This window comes from Stomoxys calcitrans, chromosome 4 (genome assembly GCF_963082655.1).
Source record: "Stomoxys calcitrans chromosome 4, idStoCalc2.1, whole genome shotgun sequence".
Classification (NCBI taxonomy): domain Eukaryota; kingdom Metazoa; phylum Arthropoda; class Insecta; order Diptera; family Muscidae; genus Stomoxys; species Stomoxys calcitrans.
This window is the reverse complement of record NC_081555.1, coordinates 170,758,983-170,774,867: the sequence shown is the minus strand read 5'-3', so window position 1 is coordinate 170,774,867 and position 15,885 is coordinate 170,758,983. Positions and strand designations below refer to the sequence as shown.

Genomic DNA, 15,885 nt, shown 5'->3' with positions numbered 1-15,885 from the left:
TGGCCGATATATACCATATATCATTTATACCAATCTGAACCATATTAAGGTTGGATATCGTGAGGCTCAGAAAACTCACTGTTTCAAATTTCAGCGAAATCTGGTAATAAATAAAGCTTTTATGGGCTTCAGACCCTTTATCGAGAGATCGGTCTATATTTGGATCAGTTGTCGGGAAGCTTTAAACTACCCACTGTTTCAAATTTTAGCGAATTCGGTTTAAAAATAAAGCTTTTATGGGCTTCAGACCCTTTATCGGGAGATCGGTTTATACGGCAGCTATATCTAAATATAGTCCGATCCGAACTATTTTTGGATCAGTTGTCGGGAAGCTTTAAACTACTCACTGTTTTAAATTTTAGCGAATTCGGTTAAAAAATAAAGCTTTTATGGGCTTTAGACCCTATATCGAGAGATCGGTCTATATGGCAGCTACATCTAAATATAGTCCAATCTGAACCGTATTTTGGTCAGATGTCGGATAAAAAATAAAGTTTTTATGGGCTTCAGACCCTTTATCGGCAGATCGTTCTATATGGCATCTATATCTAAATATAGTCCAATCTGAACCATATTTTGGTCAGATGTCGGGAGGAGTTCACCTACTCACTGTTTCAAATTTTAGCGAATTCGGTTAAAAAATAAAGCTTTTATGGGCTGCAGACCCTTTATCGGGAGATCGGTCTATATGACAGCAATATCTAACTATAGTCCAATCTGCGCCATATTAGGTAAGATGTTGGGAGGCTTAAAATAACTCACACTTTAAAATTTCAGCGAAATCGGGTAATAAATATAGCTTTAATGGTCTACAGACCCTTTATCGGGAGATCGGTCTATATGGTAGCTATATCTAAATATAGTCGGATCTGAAACATATTTGGATCAGATATCGGGAGGCTTAAAATAATCCACTGTTTTAAATTTCACCAAAATCGGGTAATAAATAAAGCTTTTATGGTCTTCAGACCCCTTATCGGGAGATTGGTCTATATGGCAGCTATATCTAAGTATAGTCCGATCTGAGCCATATTTGGGCCAGTTGTCGGGAAGCCTTGAACTACCCACTGTTTCAAATTTCGGATGAAAAATAAAGTTTTTATGGGCAATAGACCCTTTATCGGCAAATCGGTCTATATAGCAGCTATATCCAAATATGTTCCGATTTGGCCCGTTCCAGAACTTAACCAGCTTGGATCAGAAGGACGTATCTGTGCTAAATTTCATCTGAATATAACAATTTTTTGAAAACTCTAGAGTGGTTACAACAGACAGACGGAGAGATACACGGTCATCGTTAAATCGCCTTAGAATTTTACGAGGATCCGAAATATATATACCTTGTAGGGTCGGAAATTAATATTTCGATGTGTTGCAAACGGAATGACTAAATGAATATACCCCCTATCCAACGGTGGTGGGAATAACAAGTAAGAGTGTGCTGAGTTCACCCGGGCCAAATCATATACACCCTCCACCATGAATCGCCAATCCCATGGCAGCCGGTTGTATGTACCGGATAGATCCGATGGATTTCTCCATCGGCAAGGGCTGCCGTCTCAGTGTACAACACACTGCTACAACAACAACAACCATGGATCGCATTAATCGAGTTCTTTAAGCGGTATCCCTTTTTAGGCCAAACCAAGAATGATGGATAAGAATTTTCATGCTATTGGAACTATATCAAGTTCTAGTCCGATTTGGATCATAAATAAATTAAATGTTGAAGACCATTCGGATAAGAATTGGACCTTGTAGGGGCTCAAGAAGCATAATCGGGAGAACGGCTTATATGGGAGCTGTATCGAGCTATAGATCGATTCAGGCCAAATTGGACACACATTTTGAGGGTCATGGGAGAAGCCGTTGTACAAAATTTCAGACAAATCGAATGAAAATTGGGTCCCCTAGTGGCTCAAGAAGTCAAGATCCAAGATCGGTTTATATGACAGCTATACCAAGCTATGCACCGATTTACGCCATACTTAATACAGTTATTGGAAGTCATAACAAAATACTTTGTGCAAAAATTTCAATCGTTTGAGAGTTGCGCCCTCTAGTGGCTTAAGAAGTCAAGATCCCAGATCGGTATATATTGCAGCTATATAAAATTATGAACCGATTTATACCATGCTTAACGCCAATTGTTGGCAGTCATGTGGTGTTCGATTATAACTTCCCACAAGGGTGTTAAGTTCGGTCCGAAACTGTCTATAACCTGATATAGCTCCCATATAAACCGATCTCGCGATTTGACTTCTTGAGTCCTTACAATGCGGCAATTTTTGTCCGATTTGGCTAAAATTGTGTATGCGGTTTTCTATTATGATTTAAAACAACTGGCCAAGTAGAGTATAAATCGGTCTATAACCTGGCGTAGCTCCCATGTATACCGATCTGTCGATTTGATTTCTTGAGTCCTTACAAGACACAATTTTTGTCCGATTTGGCTGAAATTTTGCATGCAGTTTTCTGTTAGGACTTCTAACAGCTGGCCCAAATCAAACTATAACCTCATTAAGCTGCCATATAAACTTCGATTATCCTTCCTTCGGTTCCAAGAAGCTTTCAATTTTGTTGGTTTGACAGTTTGGTATGCAGAATAAAATTGTGCCCTTCAACTAAATTTAGTTTACATACATTTTTAGCAGAATCCGTGGTGTTGGGTTCCCAAGATTCGCCCTGGCCGAACTTAGTCAGCTCTTACTTGTTGCCTATTATAGACCTATACAACCACTGTGGTACGAGATGTTTATAGCACCGAAAGGTAGAAGAGATGATCTCATTGACTTATTGATGCACTCTTTCGGTCCACCTATGTTTCTGTCTGTCCATTTACGCATCTTTCTGCGTGTCTTTCTGTCCATCTTCTTTTCTGTCTGTTCACTTTGCTGTCTTTCCTTCTCTTCTCAAAATTTTGGAAATTTTCCTATACAAGGAAAGATCTTTAATGTGATGCAAAATAGTAAGAGGGACAATCCCTAGAAGGCTGTGAAACATTGTGACTGGCGTCTCGTAGATGATTTGTGAGTTTTTGATGAAGCCTATTTACCAAAACTTTTACCTTGACCTTTTAATGAAGTCACTCCCAAAGCAGTCCAATTTTGTTCAGCCCACAAATTTTTCATCTTCTATTGGTTTGCCCAAAAAGTAATTGCGGATTTTTCATATAGTCGGCGTTGCCAAATTTTTTCACAGCTTGTGACTCTGTAATTGCATTCTTTCTTCTGTCAGTTATCAGCTGTTACTTTTAGCTTGCTTTAGAAAAAAAGTGTAAAAAAGTATATTTGATTAAAGTTTATTTTAAGTTTTATTAAAAATGCATTTACTTTCTTTTAAAAAATCCGCAATTACTTTTTGGGCAACCCAATATTTTCTCATTTCCAACAATGCCTTCCAAAGACACCATTCCCCCAGGACCCCGAAGAAAATAAATGAAAATTTATTTAACATTTATATAAAGCAATCTATGTATGCACATATATATTAAGTCTCAAATAAGTTAAGATTTATAGTTCCATGAAAGCAAGCCCTCTTACAAATGCTTACAAAATGAGTAGCCTTGGTAATGTTAACTCTCATCAAGGACCTCTAGACCTTAAAATGAGTATTTGAAATTTGTTTAACATTTTTATTGGAAATTTTACAATGACATAGGACGAAGAAGCTGACCAAGAAGAAGAAGAAGAAGCGAAGACGGTGGTACAAACAAACCACAACTACTTAATATTCATTAAATAATCTTTTAATTTTGCAACACTTGAACTAAGTTTCAAGGCAAAAACCCCCCTGCAACAAAAAAAGTAGAAAAAAAAAAACCAAAAGAAAAGAAAACAACAAACCTTACTCAAATGAATTAAATATTTGAAATTCTTTACTCCAAGGAATTTATTACAGCACGGATCTGGCTAAAGTTACGGGAGATTGCGGGGAGCGGGGGGACGAGCCTTCACTCTTTCCAGCATCTCTAGAGTCTATACATCAACTGTTTAGATTCACTGGCAACATTTTGCCTTAGCATCTTCTCTCTTCACTTCACCCGCATATCTGACTCTGAAGATGGTGGCGAGCAATTAAGATATGTATCTAAAATTAAATATTCGTCGAGTAATGATGACGGCATCCTTAGAGAATGCTTTGTCACCGGGCATAGGCAAAACCTGAATGAGGAAAATTTGATGTTGTAAAACAAGGTGGGTGGCTCCTTAAACGCTGAGTAAAATTTTCAAATGCCTTCAAGCGTTTCCCTTGCAAACCTAGGGAAAAAAAACGCCATTTAGTGGCCTTAACAATGATTAGCGAAAATGTGTTGACTCTCCTAAGCGCACCTAAGTGAATTTCAATGTGGCAAATGTTGACTGCTTTGGCCACAGCCGTTGGTTTGTGGATGTAAAACATGTCAAAGACTACAAAGACATTTCGAAGATGTTTTCATAGCAACATCAAAGGTCCTTAATAGGCATTCTTCATTGGCTACCAATATCCATCTATAGGCTCTTGTTATGGTCTTATGTTTAGGTGAGTGAGAGAGAGAAAGAGAGTGGTCAAAGCTACCTATGCGGGACAACTTGAGTTAAGCATATGGGGGTTTCCGCAACAAATTGAATTTTTCATAAATTGATTTCCTAAAAACAAATTTTTAATAAAATTTTCTCAGGGGACGAAATTTTCATGTTAATTTTCGCTACAAAGAAAATTTTTATAATTTTTTTTACAAGAAAAAATGCCATTAAAAATGCCCGATATGCCGAGTAAGGGTCTTAAGTCCATAAAAGCTTTATTTATAACCCGATTTCGCAGACATCGCCTCATCCGACCCAAGTATCGATCATATAGGACGATATTTAGATATAGCTGCCATATAAACCGATCTGCCGATTAAGGAACTAAGGCCCATAAACGTTTTATTTATTACCCAAATTCTCTGAAATTTGAAATTGTGAGTTGTTTGAAGTCTCCCGACATCCAACCATAGAATGGTTCGGATAGGACGATATTTAGATATAGCTGTCATAAAGACCGATATGCCGATTCAGGATCTGAAGCCCATAAATGTTTTATTCATTACCCAATCTCGTTGAAATTTGTGAGTTGTTTGAAGTCTCCCGACATCCCACACAAATATGAATCAGACTATGCAGATATAGCTGTCATATAGACCGATCTTCTAATTTAGGGTGTTAATCCCATAAAAATCAGATTTCTGGCCTGATTTCGCTGAAACTGTTACTTGTTTACGAGTTCTCGGGACCTGAATAACATATGATCGAGACCAGCCCCTATTTTGATATAACTATGGATATAGTAGTGAAGCTATAATAAAATAGGATGATAATTATTTCCATGGTGGTGGGTATCAAAGTTCAGCACAGCCGTACTTAACTCATTTTTATTTGTTAATTGTTGTTTTTAATTTTTTTTTTTCTGAAGAAAACGTTTTTTTTTTGTAAACTTTTCTCTAAAGGCAAAATTTCCATGAAATTCCGAAGGTACAATTTTGATAAAAATTTCTATGAAATTTATTAGGAGAAAAATTTCCTTGAAGTTTTCTCAAAAGAAAAAAAATTTTCTTCGAAAGTTTCTTAATTTTTTTTAAGTTTTCTCTAGAGACAAAATTTTTATGAAATTTTCACTTACGAAAAAAATTTCCATGAAATTTTCATCAAAAACAAGTAAAAGCGTGCTAAGTTAGGCCGGGCCGAATCTTATACACCCACCACCATGGATCGCATTTGACGAGTTCTTTTCCCGGCATCTCTTCTTAGGAAAAAAAAAGGATAAAAGAAAGGACTTGCTCTGCTATTAGAGCGATATCAAGATCAAGAATTAAATTATATGTTGGAGACCTGTGTAAAATGTCAGCCAAATCGAATAAGAATTGCGCCCTTTGGGGGCTCAAGAAGCAAAATAGAGAGGTCGATTTATATGGGGGCTGTATCAGGCTATACACCGATTCAGACCTTAATAAACACGTATGTTGATGGTCATGACGACGAATCCTCTCGTCGTACAAAATTTCATGTAAATCGGATAATAGAGGCTCAAGAAGTCAAGAACCAAGATCGGTTTATATGGCAGCTATATCAGGTTATGAACCGATTTGAACCATACTTAACACAGTTGTTGGATAACATTACGAAACACGTCTTGCAAAATTTCATTCCAATCGGATAAGAATTGCGCCCTCTAGAGGCTCAAGAAGTCAAGATCCCAGATCGGTTTATATGGTAGCCATATCAGGTAATCATCCGATTTCAACTATTCTTAACACAGTTGTTGGAAGTCGTAGCGAAACATCTCATGCAAATTTTCAGCCAAATCGGATAATAATTGCGTTCTCTAGTGGCTCAAGAAGTCAAGACCCCAGATCGGTTTATATGGCAGCTATATCAGGTTATCATCCGATTTGAACCTTATTTGGCATGGTTGTTGAAAGTCCACCGTAGCATGTCCGCCTATGACGCTGAACGCCTGGGTTCGAATCCTGGCGAAACCATCAGAAAAAATTTTCAGCCATGGTTTTCCCCTCCTAATGCTGGCAACATTTGTGAGGTACTATGCCATGTAAAACTTCTCTCCAAAGAGGTGTCGCACTGTGGCACGCCGTTCGGACTCGGAGGAGGAAAAGGAGGCACCTTATCATTGAGCTTAAACTTAAATCGGACTGCACTCATTGATATGTGAGAAGTTTGCCCCAGTTCCTTAGTGGAATGTCCATGGGCAAAATTTGCAATTTGCAATTTGCAATTGTTGACTGTCGTGATAAAATATGTTTCGCTTTGACTTCCAACAACTGTGCTAAGTTAGGTTCAAATCGGTCAATAACCTGATATAAAACGATCTCGAATCTTCAGCCACTATCCGATTCAATTCATATCCGATTTGAATGATATTTTGAACGAACTATTTCCTTATGATATCCAAGAACTGTGCCAAGTATGGTTCAAATCGGCCTTTAACCTGATATAGCTGTCATATAAACCTATCTGGGGACTTGACTTCTTGAGTTTCTAGAGGACGCAATTCCTATCCTGTACCACTATTGTGGAAGAGAGATAAACCCATTGATAAGTATACCGATCGTCTCAGAATCACTCTCTGATTCGATTTAGCTATGTCCGTCTGTCTGTCCGTCTGTCCATCTGTCTGTCCGTCTGCCTGTCTGTCTGTCCGTCTGTCAGTCTGTCTGTCCGTCTGTCTGTCTGTCCGTCTGTCTGTCCGTCTGTCTGTCTGTCCTTCTGTCTGTCCGTCTGTCTGTCCGTCTGTCTGTCCGTCTGTCTGTCCGTCTGTCCATCTGTCTGTCCATCTGTCCGTCCGTTTGTTTGTCTGTCTATCTGTCCGTCTGTCTATCTGTCCGTTTGTCTATCTGTCCGTCCGTCTTTCTGTCTGTCCGTCCATCTGTCTGTCCGTCTATCTATCTCTCTGTCCGTCTGTTTGTCCGTCTTTCTGTCCGTCCGTCTGTCTGTCCATATTAATTTGAGTACAAAGTACAGGTGGCAGTTCTTATCCAATCATCTTCAAATTTCGTACAGGCATGTTTTTCGGCCTAGAGCCGAAGCCTATTGAAATTGGAAAAAATCGATGCAGATTTGGGTATAGCTCCCATATATATGTTCGTCCGATTTCAGTAATAATGCAATAAAATGGTCATTTGCCAACCGATTCTCTCGAAATTTGGCAAGAAGAATTTTTTTATGACTCTCGACATTACTTTTGAATTTCATGGATATCGGTTTAGATTTAGATTTAGCTCTCATATATATATATCGCCCGATTTTCACTCCTAGAGCCACTGCAAACGCATTTATTGACCAATCTTGCCAAAACTCTGTACAAGGCTTTCCTCGACGACTACCACACTCTCTGAGAAGTTTGCTCGAAATCGGTTCAGAATTGGATATAGCTCTCATATATTGGGTTGCCCAAAAAGTAATTGCGGATTTTTTAAAAGAAAGTAAATGCATTTTTAATAGAACTTAAAATGAACTTTAATCAAATATACTTTTTTACACTTTTTTCTAAAGCAAGCTAAAAGTAGCAGCTAATAACTGACGGAAGAAAGAATGCATTTACAGAGTCACAAGCTGTGAAAAAATTTGTCAGCGCCGACTATATGAAAAATCCGCAATTACTTTTTGGGAAACCCAATAGTTATTGCAGTTTGAACATATTTGCTCGCCGAGGTCAATCAAAATTGGTTCAGAATTGGATATAGTTCCCACATTGTACTTATAGGGTAGGTGTAGGGTATAATACAGTCGGCTCCGCCCGACTTTTGCCCTTCCTTAGTTCAGTTTAGGTTGAAAAATAGTGTATTGACCATAATCTGCCCCACACCTCTGCAGGCAAACACCTAAGCCAGCAGTCAGCTTTTTTTGGATCTCAAATTAATAAAAGGAAGGACCTATTTCAGGAATTCTGTGTTCTTTTCAAAATTCTAAATAGTCTTGTAGTTCAAACCCTCGAAATGCTAAAAGGCCAATATCGTATCTGCTAACAGTTGCCGGAGTCTGTTTATTGCGAAAGATGGAAATTGACATAGGAAAAGTTCCAACGGCTCGTCGTCTTCCCACATGCCCCATACACACTGTCGTTCGGCGTTGCTATCTTATACAAGTGGCCGGGTAGTCCTATGAGACTCGTGATGATATCGAAAACCAAACTGAGATCTTTTCTGCTCCCTCGTTTTCTCTCTATCCGCATCTCCCCATAGGATTATCGTTGTCCTAGTGACCGTTTCACTGCTCCACAGTGTTATTACATGCGCTTCCTTTGTTCACACCCTTAACTTGGACTACTTTGCCCTGAAAGGCTTCGCATTTACCAAGTTTTACCAATGGCATCCCTATGGCATCGTGATCTCAACGTCCTGGCTATTATGCAAATGATGGTCAGTGCACTGTTTATAATGACGTTTACACTCGATGCCCTTATGGTAGCACCCCACCACCTAACACAATTGCGTGATTGCCCATATGTCTGCCTGCAAGTCCATATTATGGTCAGGCAGTCGGAAATAAATCTCAGTCTCTGGGTTCTCAATATAGACCCGCAGTCCCACTCTGTAACCTAGTTTTGATACATCCTTGTAACATGATCTTCGAGATGGTAATACCAGGGTCCTGTCAAGTGCCATCTCAGGAATCCTATCCGAAACCTCTGCCATTCTATCCAGGTTTCTTGTCGTCACCTCGATTATTCTGCGATGGTATGACTTGCTTCCATCCTCTCTCCACTCTCCCGTTGCCGCTTAACATTTAGTCTGTATGCCTATTGCTCGTAAGTCTACAACTTCCTCATCCCCCCGCTTATGCTCAGACAACACGTTTTCTGAACCTCAACCTATCCTTATATTTCAGCATTTCATCTTCTCCATCGCTGTGGTCTAATCACGCTCCTTCAGAGCCAGTGGACTTTATTAGAATTCAGATTTCATGCCGAACTTACCGGCCGGCGTTCATAATGCCCTACATCTGTGGGCCTGCTCAAGAGCCTCCTGGATGTAACACTTCCAGCTCAGTTTCCTATCCCAGATCACCTCTAAGTACCATTTTGAATATTTAAAGCTGAAGAGACATGGTGGCTAAAATCGGCCCCCCTTTGTCTTCCTTCTGCAAGGGCAGATCTCTGACCCTTGGATCTAGCACATTCACACGTCATCTCCAAGACCCTTTCGGCTCTACTGCAAAGCTGGTTAAGACCTCTACCACTTAGAATTCCATCCCCTCTTTAGTCAGTATCTTCCTTTTGGTCAACAAAAGTAGTGTCGCCGCCCACCCTGTGGGAGCCACAAATTATTCACCTATTCTTAAGCATGTGGTTCATCCATTTCTTAAGGACCTAGTCAACGTGGTGCTGGTCTAAGGATTAGATCAGTATGTGGTTCCACACATTGTTAACAGTCGCCTCGATTCCTCTATTCTGTGAACAATCTCGTGTAGGGCGGTCTCCACAGACCTCCCCTTCACAAAGTCATGCTGCTTGTTCTTAAGCAATTTATCGAGTGTCTCACTCTTTATCATGGTATCTAATATGCGCTTCATAATTTTGAAGAGAAAGGACCATCTAACGTCCTTTTTCTTCACAATAGCTATGTGCTTTTTTTTCAATACTTCCTTCTTGATTTACAACTTATTTTCAATGGAATGCCCCACATTTGTCTAACAGGATTTGAAACTCTATAGCAATGTAGCTATCCTCCTGGCATACTAGAGTCCCTAGGCATGTGTGTGTAAATGAATGTCTGGCAGGGAGAGTATATGTGTGCGTATGTTGATGCCAGAATTTGAGTGTGTGTGTGTGTGTGTGTGAGATTTTGTGGAAATTATGGTCTCCTCAGTGGTTTACCGTCGTAGTATGGATGCGGAAAATGTTCTTAAGGTTTATTATTTGATGGTGGTGATTTAATCTTTGGCGGAAATTACTTGCCAAGCACAACAAACCAAAGACCAGAAAGGCAGAGGAAGCAAAGCCATGCACACACGCACGCCATATCAGATCATCATGGAAACCTAAAAAACCAGGAATCCCCCCAAACCAAAATGCAGTAGAAAAACCAAAGAAAAACCGAGCTGTTCAGACGACATACCTCGAGCAGTAAGTAATGATTTTCTGGTTCTCATGACTACAAAGTAACAAAAAGCAGGCCTTCTTTCCCAATAGTAGCAGACGACAACAGTAGAAACAGAAGAAGCAGAAAAAAAAAGAATTACTGAAATCCAATTTATTTTTATAAGAATCTTTGCGAATGATTTTGATTACAACCAACAATTTTGAGGAACATTGATGTGTGTTCTATGGCGATTTGTTACAATTGTGACCTCGGGAGTTACTTCCACTCTCTTCGCTTGTTAAACAGCGCATCCAGCCAAGGATGAAATGAATAGATTCTGTTCTTTGATTATAACTCCACTTTGGCCATTATCTAAGTTCCAAGGTCTCGCCACATGCCATGCGCTTTGATTGTAATTCCACTTTTATGACACCTAATTCCCATACATTCGATTAAGGTGGCGATTAAAATTCAATTCAAACAGATGCAAACAATAAAATTGCCAAATAAGCAACTCTAATGGTACTCTATGGAATTCCATGTCATTGTGGTACTATTGAAGATGTCAAGTTGTAGGGTGAGAGAGGTAAATAATTTTAGAGGTATTGAAAAGAATAGTAAACTGAAAAATATCGCAAGGCTGAAATTGGATGCGTCCCCCAAAGTGAGCTTGGTCACGTATGACTTGGGTTCTCATACGCACATCTGAAAAATTACATCAGCTGTTATTATTTCCCAGCGAACACTGGTAACATTTATGAGGCCTTAAGTCGTGTAAAACTTCTCTAAGGCCTACGGTTACTGATGGACCGTCATTCCCATGTTTATTAGAAGTCATGAAAAATACCACGTTTAAAATTTCAGCCAAATAATTGCGCCCCCTAGAAGCCCAAGATGTCATATCAGGCTATAGGTTTATATGGAAGCTATATAAGGTTTTAAACCTATTTGGACCATACTTGGCATGGCTTTCAAAAGCCATAGCAAAACCTCCAGGCACAGGATAGCTGTGGTAGCACCACAAAAACTGGAACATTAAGCTACAATTTGTGTGGTGTTCATTGCTATCACGAGAAGCTTAGCTGCTAGCTTCCAGGTTGCGGATAGTGGAATGCTCCATACGTAGCAGCAGCAACGGCAGTCGCGGACAATCAGCGATATCGAGCGAAAAGTCTCAGTGAGAGGCCGGGCGGCACCGTTGATGCTCGATATGACAAGATGAGTTATTGGCGCCTTTCAATAACCAATGGCCACCCTGTTCGCGCGGCGATCGGTCCTTTGGACCGGTTGACGAGGATCACCACCTCCCCATAAAAATGTGGCTACAACAACATAGCAAAACTTTGCGTGCAAAACTTCAACCAAATCGTTACCACCCGATTGTGGCCTACCAGAGCCCCAAAAACTTAAATCTGAAGATAGGTTTATATCGCAACCATGCCAGGGTATGAACCGATTTGAACCATACTACGCACAAATGTTAGCAGTCAAAATAAAATATATCACACAAAATGTGCACCAAATCGGATAACAATTGTAGGCTCTAGAGACTTGAGTAGTCAAGATACAAGATTTGGGAGGACAAAAGTCGCTGGCTCATTTTTGGCCACACGACTTTCCAATTAAATCGAAAGATTTTCAAAGTTAACGGCCAAAATGCATAACAATGATGGCAATACCCCTATATAACAACGATGGCAATACCACAACAGTGGTAACACTACGACGATGGAAACACCATAATGCGACAACACTGTAGACAGCTGATCTACGTGTGTGAATGGCTGTCTGTGTATTTCGCCAGAGTATAAAAGGGCGAGTACTGAACACAGCGATTGAGTTCGCCACTAAGCCCTCCACTAGCGACTCAATCTCTCACAGATAGGAGCTCTTAGGTGGTCAAGCGTATGCACGCACTGGCAACCCAGAATTATCCGTTTGTAAATAATCTGCTATTGGTCTTGGGGTTATTACGAGTACAGCCTGCCAGAGCAAACACTCTACTGCTCTCATAATCTCGTGACTAGGGAAAAACGTCAGTTGATCTCTCCGCTGGTCGTTTTTACACCGCGATCGCCATCGGCAGCGATACAACAACTGCGCCCTCGTCGGTTGATCTCCCCGCTGGCACCACATTGCATCACAATCATCGTCAGCGAATCATCAGCGTCATCGCAGCACAAGCGTCATATTGGTCGCAGCGATCCAGGAGACAAAGCTGACCAACACCTGCAGCTTGCACAGTTGTCACGGTTACAATGTGCTACGTAAGGATCGCTCAAGGAATGGAGGTGGGGGATTGGCCTTCGTAATACACCATTCCGTGCAACATAGACTTATCTCGCCTGCGCATGGCGCTGGTGACTTCTACATGGAATGCACGGGGACAGCAGCAGCAGGTCCGGTACTGCCGAGATAGAGCACTACAACGTGTACATACCACCGGTTGGTAGCTGTGTCCCGATTAATGGCCAGGCTTACAACCCCGACAAAAGTGGGTTGCTATCTGGCGATAATCGTCTGGATTTGGCGGACTTTAATGTGCATCACACGTCATGGCACTCTCCCCTAGGTAACGGCCAGCGTGGCATAGCTCTGGCAGAGCAGATTGAAAGCTTCACGTTTTGCACGGTGAATGAGGATGCCCCCACTAGGATTACGATGAGGTGCAGCAGCTCACCATACATCTCCAGATCTCCTGAGTGACGTATCCTGGCAAGCTGTCATCTCTTTGGGATTCAATACGCAGGTCATGTTCTTGAACGGGCCATATTGGACTATATGTAGGTATAGCAGCATTAAAGGCCGATCAACTGATTTAGGGTCTTGAGCCCATAAAATGAGAATTTATTATCGATAACGATGTCCGTGTTTCTGTCCGCCTGTCCGTCCGTCAGTTGTAATCACTCTACAACCTTCAAAAATTGAGATATTGAGCTGAAATTTGGCACAGATACGTCTTTTTGATGCTCGCTAGTTAAGTTTTTGAACGGGTCAAATCGGACCATATTTGGATATAGCTGCTATATAGACCGATTTTCCGATAAAGGGTCTAATGCCCAAAAATGCTTTATTTTTCATCCGACTTCGCTGAAATTTGAGACAGTGAGTAGTTTTAGGCCCCACGACATCTGACCAAAATATGGTTCAGATTGGACTATATTTAGATATAGATGCCATATAGACCGATCTCCCGATTAAGGGTCTAAAGGCCATAAAAGCTTTATAAATGCTTAATTTTTCATCCGATTTCGCTGAAATTGGAATCAGTGAGTAGTTTAAAGCTTCCCGACAACTGACTCAAATATGGTTCAGATCACGCTATATTTAGATATAGCTACCATATAGACCGATCTGCCGATAAGGGGTCTGAAGCCCATAAAAGCTTTATTTTTTAACCGATTTCGCTGAAAATTTAAACTTTGGGTTATTTTAAGCCTCCCGACATGTAACCTAAATATGGTTCAGATCGGACTATATTTAGATATAGCTGTCATATAGACCGATCTCCCGATAAAGGGTCTTAAGCCTGTAGAGCTTTATTTTTTATTCGATTTCGCTGAAATTTGGAACAGTGAGAAGGTTAAGGCCTCCCAATATCCGACCTAAATATGGTTCTGATCGGACTATATTAAGATATAGCTGCCATATAGACCGATCTCCCGATAAAGGGTCTGTAGCCCATAAAAGCTTTATTTTTTAACCGATTTCGCTGAAAATTTAAACTTTGGGTTATTTTAAGCCTCCCGACATGTAACCTAAATATGGTTCAGATCGGACTATATTTAGATATAGCTGCCATATAAACCGATCTCCCGATAAAGGGTCTAAAGGCCATAACAGCATAATTTTTTGACGGATTTCGCTGAAATTTTAACTTTTGAGTAGTTTAAGGTCTCCCGACATCTGAGATAAATATGATTCAGATTGGACTATATTTAGATATAGCTGTCATATAGACCGATCTCCCGATAAAGGGTCTGAAGGCCATAAAAGCTTTCCTTTCTATCCGATTTCGCTGAAATTTAAGACATTGGGTTATTCTAAGACTCCCGACATCTGACCTAAATATAGTTCAGATCGGACTATATTTATATATAGCTGCCATATAGACCGATCTCCAGATAAAGGGTCTAAAGCCCATAAAGCTTTATTTGTTAACCGATTTCGCTGAAATTTGGAACAGTGAGTAGTTTTAGGCCTCCCGACGTCTGACCCAAATATGGTCCATATCGGACCATATTTATATATAGCTGCCATATATGCCGATCTGCCGATAAAGGGTCTGAAGGCCATAAAAGCCTTTTTTTATCCGATTTCTCTGAAATTTGCAACAGAGGGTTATTTTAAGTCTTCCGATATCCGATCTAAATATGGTTCAGAATGGACTATATTTAGAAATAGCTGCCATTTATGCCGATCTGCCGATAAAGGGTCTGAAGGCCATAAAAGCTTTATTTATTACCTAATTTCGCTGAAATTTGCAACAGTGAGTTATTTTAAGCCTTCCGACATCTGACCTAAATATGGATTAGATCGGTCTATATTTACATATAGCTGTCATATAGATCGATCTCCAGATAAAGGGTCTAAAGCCCATAAAAGCTTTATTTGTTAACCAATTTCGCTGAAATTTGGAACAGTGAGTAGTTTTAGGCCTCCCGACGTCTGACCCAAATATGGTCCATATCGGACTATATGTATATATAGCTGCCATTTATACCGATCTGCCGATAAAAGGTCTGAAGACCATAAAAGCTTATTTATTACCCAATTTCACTGAAATTTAAAACAGTGGATTATTTTAAGCCTCCCGGTATCTGACCTTAATATAGTTCAGATCGGACTGTATTTAGATATAGCTGCCATGTAGACCGATCTCCCGATAGAGAGTCTGAAGGCCATAAAAGCATCATTTTTTATCCGATTTCGCTGCAATTTGGAGCAGTGAGTTTTGCTGTATATAATAATTTCACTCTCATCCTTTATCTCATTAGGATAAAATAAACATTTGAACAATTTGCCTAATTAAAGCAATTATTGCAGGCCTATTAACGCAGATGAGCCAATTGCGGAGCCGTCATTGGAAAATAGCATATCACGATAAGGGGTTGGCAGATGGCAATACATTTTGGTCTCATTAGTGATAGTTACTTAATTGCAATGCTTTTCGTTACATCGTTCGTTTCTTTTTTTTCCCTTTTGCTTTTACTGCCAATAAGTGGCATTAACGTGGCTTAAATGCTGGCTATTAATCAAATAGACTCTTTCAAATACAAATATCACATAAATTGTCCAACGAGCCATCATTAACGAACGAGAGAGCTATC

At 40.0% G+C, this 15,885-nt stretch overlaps 1 protein-coding gene across 1 annotated transcript in view; it reads right to left on the bottom strand.

Moving 5' to 3' along the window:
- Positions 1–15,885, bottom strand: part of LOC106084296 (neuronal acetylcholine receptor subunit alpha-7) — a 791,555-nt gene that overhangs the window by 451,140 nt on the left and 324,530 nt on the right. The gene's annotated exons all lie outside the window — the stretch shown is intronic.